Here is a 9,634-nt window from a genome sequence, read left to right on the forward strand (position 1 = left end):
TGTAAGCTGTGCAGCCTGGGTTTGAATTCCAACCCAGCTATAAACTGGCATCCCAGTGTTTCACAAGCAGGGTGATTCATCAATGTGCGTGTCGTCCCTCGGGTGGACGTTAAACTGGATGTCCTGTCTGCAGGATTAGTTGCTGGACGTGAAAGATCCCACGGCAGAGTAGGCGAGCTATCGCTGGCATCATGAACAAAGTACAAATTCCTGCCTTCACTAACTGCTGGAAAGGTAATGGGAAACGACGCAGCATAAATCTTGCCAAGAAACAGCTTCAGCAGCACTAGCACTCTGTGATACAGTATGGTATGCATCATGACATCAGCAATGTGAGCAACAGTTGCTTGTATGTGTTTACATGTGCAGGTTTAGGTGTACAATGTTTGTACTGTATGTACAAGTGTGCCAGGCACCTGATACCACAGTCAGCAAAGGTTAGGGTTAGAGTTATGATTAGGATTAGGGTTAGTGTTAGGAATAGGATTAGGGTTAGCGTTAGGGTTAGGATTAGGGTTCGGGTTCGGGTTAGGGTGAGTTATGTAATGTTTTCACCCCTGTCTGTTTGTCTGTTTGTTTGTGAGCAGGATATCTGAAACAATTGTGAACGTATTCGCGCTAAATTTGGTGGACATGTTGGATGTGTGACAAGACCGAATTAGTTAGATTTTGGTGAAAATCCGGATGCTAGAATTTATTTATTTCACAAGCAATTCTTCACCATTGAGAGATTGGTCCCAAAACGACATATAGCACAGTATTTCAAAAAATTATGGACGGATTCGGATGAAACTTGATGGATCAGTTGGGTAGGTTGCAAGAATAAGCCGATTCGATTTTGGTTCCGGTCTGGATGCAGATCCAGATACAAAACGTGACTTGTTCAGCCTGGCAGAAGGGGGACTAATCAGCCTGGCGGAGGTATGTGCTCTACCAAGTGCCGTTCTCGTTGTGTGTTTGTTGCTTTTGAAATTGAAGATTTGCAAGTACAGTGGATTGGTTGATCTGGTCTGTTCTGTTTGTGTGTTGTTTGTTTGCCTGTTTGTATGCCAATCCCCTGCAGGCTCATATTTTTACTCCGATCTTCACGAACTTCACCACCTGCTGGGGGTGGTGACAAGCTGGAAGCCTATTGTTTTTGAGATCAATAGGTCAAAGGTCAAGGTCACATAAATCATCAATTTTCAACTGATTCACTTGATATCTATGAACATTAAATATAACCAGAGAGTTGGTGTCAAAGCCACCCAATGCTCGTCTGTTTATACATTTATCGTTATTAAAAGACTAGTCTAATAATTAATATTTTTCATAAAGCATTGCAGTGAAGTCTGATACAAATAATTTTAAAGCAATATATGTATTTGTATATTGTAATCAGTAACAAGAGCGCAAGTGAGCACAATATACGCCCGAACAAGAAGGTATATACAGAATTGTGCAACTACATGGAAAACAGCATCCTGGTTGCCATGGCAACCACTTTAGATGACGAACGTATGTCGCGACACACCGTCTCCACAGTCTGTACCTATGTACCAAATATGAAACGTGAAAGTTGAAAACTTTGGGAGTTAGAGTGCGGACAGGAACGAACAGACGACCGGTATCACATAATATGCCCCGATATATATATATATATATATATATATATATATATATATATATATATATATATATATATATATATATATATATATATATATCGGGCATATAAAAAATAGTGTGGAAGATAAAAACATTAGAAAGGAAAAAATAACTTGCACCAAAAACTTTAATATTTTCACGCTCACGCCCACGCTCATGCCGGGGGTATCGCTATAGCTGTCTGTTCTTTGAACAGACGAGCTAAAAACGAAAAGCACAGTCCATGAAGCCGTGAAGCCGTCCGTGAAGCTGTGTGAATGTTGTGCTATTACTTATATCCTGTTTGACCATTGGTTGCACACAACACGTACGTCAATAAATTATGTACTGTTGGAATGTACCTTTCACAGTGAAGCTGTAGCCTGGTGTTGGCTTAGTGGTTAGGGGTGGCGGCTTGGGATCCTAGGGTCCTGAGTTCAAGCCCCATTGGGCCGCTGAATTAATCCACCAGGAGACAGCCGGGGATATAAAAATGAGCGAGAGAAAGCGTGAGGTACGTTCTGTGAGGAGAGACGTTCTGACATATAAAAAAGGTGAGGAAAAAGCGAAAGAGGGACGTTCTGAAGAGAAAAAGTCCGATGAGAAAAAGCGTCCTGAAGAGAAAAGTGTGAGAGATAAAGCGAAACGAGAGAAGAAAAAGCAAAGGGCGAGAGAAGCGACCAAGAAGTGGGTGTCTGACCAGCGTCGAAGAGACAATTCGCCCTTCCAGTGCTTCAGCAAGCGAGCATGTGGTGCGCATGTGGGTGTGAGCAGCGCCACCAACAACCAACAATCATCTCGATCACCAACAACACCAGGGTCTAAATCAGCGACGGAGATCTCGGTGCCTTCCAGACGTCGACTGGCGTTCAAGGCTGCCCCGCCAGAGGGTGCACGGCCAAGCTGGATGCTGTGACAGACGTGACATGCACGCACGCATTTTCAGGACGTCTTCACTTCACGGACGACTTTCTGGTGAGTGAGATGATTCTCCCCCTCCTCTGAATGATCCGTTGGGTACCCTTGTCTGTGTTTAGCTGTAAGTAAGTCGACCCCCCCCCCCCCCCAATAAGCATCTGCTCTTTGTCTCTTTCCTGGCATTTTGATTGATTTTGCTTTGAAATTCATTCTTTATTTACCTCAGCAAATAAAAGGTTCTTTTTATTAATTTATTTTATTATTGATAAATTATTTATCGATTTCCAACCTGTCGGTGTTTGTCCTTTCCTTCCATTGGTCTCGCATTGTCCGAACCAAGATAGACTGGGAGGTAATTACCACAGAGTTGATCAAAAATCGTCGGCACGCTCCAGCGGTTAAAACGTTCGGCCGCTCTTATCAAAATCTAATCAGATAACATTGGTGCTTTGCCGAGGGCGCGCTCCCCGCTCAGGTAACCACGTGACCTCTAGTTAAACGGAATAATTAGACGGCGGACACTGGAACTCGTGGTTGACCAAGTGGCGTTTGTGGTTCTACAACAACCCGCCGTACCACAACGTTAATTGTGAGCGGTGGCCCCAGGTCCGGCTCTACCGAGAACAACCGGGGATTAATCCCCCTGAGTGACAAGCTGGTGTCTCGGTACCCGGGACCACATATATATAGTCTATTAATTAGTACTGTTTGAAGTGGTTGAACATCCTGTTTGAACCGACCTTGACTTCACACATGTACGTCTATTAATTACGTACTATTAGATTGTACTTTTCAACGCTTTGGCCTGCTGAGACCCCTTCAACTGTTGAAGGCCCTTTTAAACCCCCAAGACCCTTAGGACCCCCAAAGACGTCTAGGATCCAAAAGATCCCAAAGACCCAAAAGATCTCGAAGACCTAAAACACCATGAGGACCCAAAAGACCCCCAAGAACCAAAAGACCCAGATAACCCAAAAGTCCCCGAGGACCCAAAAGATGCTGAAGACCATGAAGACTCAAAAGACCCTGAAGATTCATAAGACCCAGAAGATCAAAAAGACCCCAAAGACCCAAAAGACCCCAAAGGATCCAGATCACCCAAATCTCCCCAAGGACCCAAAAGACCCAAAATACCCAAAGGACCCAAAAACCCCAAAACCCTTTCAGACCCATTAAGCCACCTTTTACCTTGAAGAACCAGAAGACCCCTTTTACCTTTAAGACCATTTTGATACTTGACACCTTTAGATGCCTTCACCGTTTCCACCTTTTGTACCCTTTAGACCTTTGCAGCCCTTCCCTTTAAACCCCTTAGACCTGAACACCATTCAGACCTCTTACACCATGAAGACAGATTGAACAGCTGAGACCCTTGACCATTTAGAGTAGACGCTATGTGTAGGATCGCAAATCGTGCGATGATCACCTGTTTAAAGTTAGTCACTAATCACCGAAGAGTAATGATTTAATGTGGATCAAATAAAAACCTAATCACAAGTGTTTAAACTGGATGTGGTTGCATTGGATGCTTTACCTTAGCTTCTTGATGGTTTAGAGATACCAGTGGCATTTGCTTTCCGCTCCCTCACTCCGGCTGAACTCGGTGGGTGAGAGGGAAGCATTGGCATGCGAGCGCTGACATTTCTACCTATACAGTAGAGCCTTCACAATGTGAACTGACCACCAGGCTCTCACAGCACTTTTGCATGACCACTAGTGGCTCATGACATAAACCACGACAACTATTCAGGTGGTTAAACCACTTGAACCAGGACAATTTTACTTTAGAATTTACGCCAGCCCCCCAGAACACAGTTGCTGAACTTCTGTCAAGAGCAGTTGTTCCACTGTCAAAGGCCCAGCAGGTAACAGACACTGAACCTGATCTAGTGCAACTGCTTCAGGCAACCCTGTCTGCTGTTATTTCCATGGAACTGCTTTGTGAAGAGTCCCAGGATAATGCTCTGTTTACCATGCTGCATATTTACATTGGAGGGGGCTGCCCATCCAACATGGAAGAGGAGCTGTTACCCCACCAGAGGGTGAGGGCAGAATTACCCTGCTGGGAGGATGTCTGTATTGCCAGGGGTCACCACACCCTCATTCCCATGGATTTTAGAATGCAGGTCTTGCGAATGGCACATGAGGAACACTTTGGAGTCATGGAAGTTTAACAATGTTGCAGGAACATTGTCTGGTTCCCACCATTGATCACGACATCAAAACTGATGGTCAAATATTGCACTGCATGTCTCCTCAGTGGCCAATCCTCTCCACCAACTCCTTCCCCTCTGTCCCCTGTGCAGTGGCCATCAACACCTTGGAAACATATCCAGGTGGACCTCTGTAGAGAACTGCATCGTGCATCAGCCCGTGCCCGTTACCTGCTCGTGCTGTATGATCTCCATTCAAAGTGGCCTGAAGCTCTGCCACTGGGGTCAGTCACCACTCAACTAATTATTCAAAGGCTTGATCCGTTGTTTGCCAGGTGGGATCTCCCGGATATCGTTACTACAGACAATGGGTCCCAATTAATTTCCTCTGACTTTACAACTTACCTGGCAAAGAGAGATACCAAACACATCAGAACAGCTGTATACCATCCTCAGGATAACGGAGGTGTGACACGCCTCAACCAGATGCTAAAGAATGGCTTCCGTGCTTACCAGGGTTGCATTGCCCTCACGCCGTCCCCGCCCAGGGCCCATGTTGAGCTCGGGGCTCACCTTATGCTCGGGGCCCTGGGCACGGGCACGCAGGACCCGTGTGTTAATCCGACATTGGCTTTCCTGACCGAAGGCTGGCACTCTGGCAGTTTGAATCAGCTCTCTTACAAACCCTCCTCCGTTTTCGTGCCTCCAAGCACACAACTACAGGGCTATCCATCCCCAGCATCACTGATGTTGGGAAGGGAACTACAACTCTCACTCGATCGCCTTAGCTTTGCCAAGGGTAATCCAGTATCGTTAGCTACACGTTTGCAGGGAGAGACTCAGCAGCAGCGTAATGAAGCTGTACCACAAAGGTTAACGGGAATCCCCAGCGAAGCACCACGGCCAAAACACCAATCTTGATGAGGTTAAAATCAACTTTAATTACACTCATCACACAACGTGCCGGCAGTGTGACCACTCCTTTTTCATAAATGCTAAGGTGAGCCAATGAAAAAAGCCAAGAATTCACAAGGTTTCGGAAAAGCGATGATGATAGAAAACCTATAGAAAACCAAGACGCCAAGGTGAACAACGAATAGCCAAGATCTTGTGAAAAAAGCCAAGGAGTGGTCACACTGCGTGCCAGAGTGGGCCAAAACCATGCTTGCCTGGAATGGCCCCTGCACGGTAACCCCGTGCCCACACAGACACGGAGGACAGAACAACATAATGGCGTAACCACTTTTTTTTCATATTTTTCTTTTGTTTTCACGCCTATCCATCTACTATCATTCTCAGTGATGTGTATAACGAAAGGAGGTGACAGTAACTGGCAACAAATACCGGGGAAGAGTACGTAAGCTTAAACAAAAATACTTAAATGGTCACTTAACATGTGGGAGGTCACAGAAATCATGCACTCAGTCAAGTATGCTGAGACCATCACCGGATCGACTGCCCTCCGGTCTCGGGGATTATTCTGCCCCCATGACAGTATTTATGCGAGCATTGTGACCACAATATGGTTCTAAGCATCCAAAATATAATCCTTGAAGTGTTTGGGCTGGTAGCGCAGATTGTTGGAGTGTCTTGGTGTACAGCCAGTTGGGGACACCGTTGGATGATCTTCACAGGTGTCACGGATGGCCTCAATAGATTGGGAGCAATCAGGTCCATGGGTGTTAAGTTTCGGTGATGTACCAGAACCAGGATCTCATGCTTGGCTGATAGGGATTGGCAAGGATCCAGCACTGTTGGCGGGTGAAGACAACTCATAGGGATGAATGGGGGATCTGGTGGTCTTGTTGCTGATTGAAGGAAAATGTCCTTGGTATGCAGAGAACCACCATGCACCCGATTGCGAGGGAGTGGAAGCGTATCCTTCCGGTAGCCCGGGACTTTGTAGCATTCAGACTTTTTGACCCGATAAAGCTGCACTCCTCAATTGGGACCCCACAAACTTACGTATGTTGCACCAGGGTCCATCTGTGGTAGAGACGAGGTAGCGGTTTCTTGCACATCACTTGTTGCGGTCGGAGTACAAATAGACCAAATCGCCGACTTCCACTGACACATTGGCCTCGAAAGACCCCATGGGTGCCTTCGACTTCTTACTATGGGGGTGGTTTATGGAGTGAAGGTGGTGTTAAGCTTGCATCATTTGTAGGTCCGTGAAAGGGATTTGCAGATTGGTGAACTGATCCCGCTGGCACCACATCTCTCGGGCTGAGAGGCCCCGTGCACGAATTTGTGAATTCATACTGGCGGTGGCCAGTGTGAGGGTTAGTTTGGGTTACCGGTCCTCCCATAAGAGTTCGTCTTCACATTCACGAACTGCCTTCTTGGCGATGGGATTTTTAATACGACCAATTTCAATGCACATCCAATGGTGCTGAAGAAGCTCATCGTGGACCAGACGTGTGAAGCCGGGGGCCGGATGACAGCAGGAGGTCCATCCAATGGCCGGAGCTCTATGCATAAGTGGATCAAGTTATCGCGGAGAGTGATGTGTTGTTCGTTCTCCACAATACACGATGTAGTGTAGGAAGTGGTACATTCTCGCAATATCAGAATTAGCTGGTGATTGCGTTTGATGATATCTGCTGCGAAAGATACACCAACACCAACACCAACAGCACCGGGGGGGGGGTAGGCAGGGGGGGTCTCCAGTGGACTGCTGGATAATGGTGTGGGGTGCGCTGCGCAATGCAGCACACTGGTGGCACCTCAAGGTTACTTGGTCGATTGCTCTGTCCAAGTCAAGAGCGTAAAAATAGCGGTGAATCACGGATCTGAGTTGATGGCGACTCGGAAGATCCAGTTGAATGTGTAACACTGTAAGTAAGCCATTGACCACCTGACGTGGGACAATGATGCACTCACATGCCGAGGACAAGGTCTTGTCCCGACGGACTACAACTAGACCATCATTGGAAACTGAAGCGTCCTGGAGGTATCGCTTGACGTCCTTGATGTTGGTCGTTTTCTTTGATGGGCGGGTGCCCTGAACCAAGTGGGCATGAGTCCGTCTTAGGTCTGCACACTCTGCCTGGACTGCCTTCCAAGCAGTTCTGTTGGTAAAGGGCAGTTTGGTACGGCTGGAAATGATGTCTTGGGCTGACACATGCAGGACTACGGCCTCCTCCTCGCGTCTTATGAAGGTACAAATTTGACAGGAGGTGTCAGTACAGTCCGGTGCATTGCGGCTGGCAAAATCAGATGGGGTGATGGCGGATCCTGTGAGGTGCCGTACGGTCGCCTGATAATGGCTGACGGTTGACAAGAATGTGGATATACGAGGGCTTGCTGAAAACTCACCACGACAGAGCTTCTCATAAGCTTGTACGCATGCCTTGCTATTGGTGAGGATGATGCATGATGTTTCGACTGGATAATGAAAGGACTGAAGTGTTTTACCGATGCAGTGATGGAAAGGGCCTCCACCTCACATGGCAACCAGGTAGGCAAGCGCCCGCGTAACTTCGCACTAAAGAAACCCGCAAGGTGAGGTCTACCATTGCGCGTGATGTACAGAGTCGATCCGATACTGTGTTTTTTTACGGAACCATCTGTCACAATCCATAGAACGAGGAAGAGTAACTGTATGGGTCGAAGTAAGAGCGCCTTGGGCTCTCTGGAAGGCAGCATGTAACTCATCAGTCCAAACAACTCTGTCCAGTGATTGGCATCCAGCCACCGCATCATCCAAGGGGGATAAGAGTGTGGAGCAGTTGGGGATAACAAGAGCAAGAACCTTATATGCCCCGATAAAGGATCTCATTCCCCTGACCTTCTCAGGGGCTGAAAAAGTGGAGATGGATGGATCTGGTCACACGATGTGGGCTGGCCTGGATAGTACCACGAGACCAGATCCATCCTAAGATGGTGGTACTCTTAGGACATATAACTGTTTTCGTAGCAGAGAGGCGGAGTCGGCATTTATATAGAGCATGTAAAACCATTCTCCAGTTTTGGAGGAGCTCGTCCACTGTGTCCCCACCGCAATAGAGGTCGTCAGCGAGTTTAGCGACGGTCCCCTTCTCTAAGAGATCACCAAGGATGCGGCACATGAGTTCTTCGAGTGCTGTCTCTGATCCAGGCATTCTCATAGCAGATCTGGTATACACACGTATTCCACGGAAGGGTGTGGCTACACCGCAGTACTTCATGGACTGGCGGGATAATGGAATTTGGTAAAAGGCACTCGTTAGGTCAGTAGTAATTAGATACTTCCACTGAGAAATTTTGTGCAGGATGGAATCTACGTTTGGAATAAGAGAGGGTTGGGACTTATTGTACCGGACCACATCAGCAAAGGCCGTGACTAAGCGAAAACTGCTACTGGGCTTCTTGATCAAGAATGAGGGATTCAGATATTCCACAGTAATCCCCATGTCCTCAGGGCGAGCAAAGACTCCAAGTTTTTCCAGGTCATCAAACTTATGTTGTAATTCACACAGCTTGTCATGCGCATATTGTCGTAGACGGCCTTTGCGTTGTGGAGGCTGAACAGGGCCCATGTTTACAAACAGCCTTAAAGGGGCCTGCAGCACCACTGTAGCCTTTGAACACTGGGTCAAACACTTCATCATACTCTTCAAGCAGGGCACAAAACTTTGATCGTTCGTCGGGAGCGAACATGTTGTCAGGGTCGAGGATCACAGTCGTAGCGTGTCCTGAGGGTGATGTGAGTGTGCGTTTTGCTTTGGGGGAGCTGGTCTCGGTATAACCACCTGGGTGTTCTTTAGTGTACTCGAGTATGTACACAGGGCGGATTTGGCAAAACTGCTCCTGACGTTTGAGAACTCGTGGTTTGTTGGTTAAATTGCGGATCCGAACCTTACTGCTGATGCTACGGATGATACTGGGAGGGGGCCAGAACTCACTTGGTCGCAGTGACCTTGCACTTGGGGCATCCGTGCGAGGTTCGAGTGCGA

Source organism: Eptatretus burgeri, chromosome 8 (assembly GCF_056783735.1).
Source record: "Eptatretus burgeri isolate ZD-2024b chromosome 8, Ebu_testis_v1, whole genome shotgun sequence".
Classification (NCBI taxonomy): domain Eukaryota; kingdom Metazoa; phylum Chordata; class Myxini; order Myxiniformes; family Myxinidae; genus Eptatretus; species Eptatretus burgeri.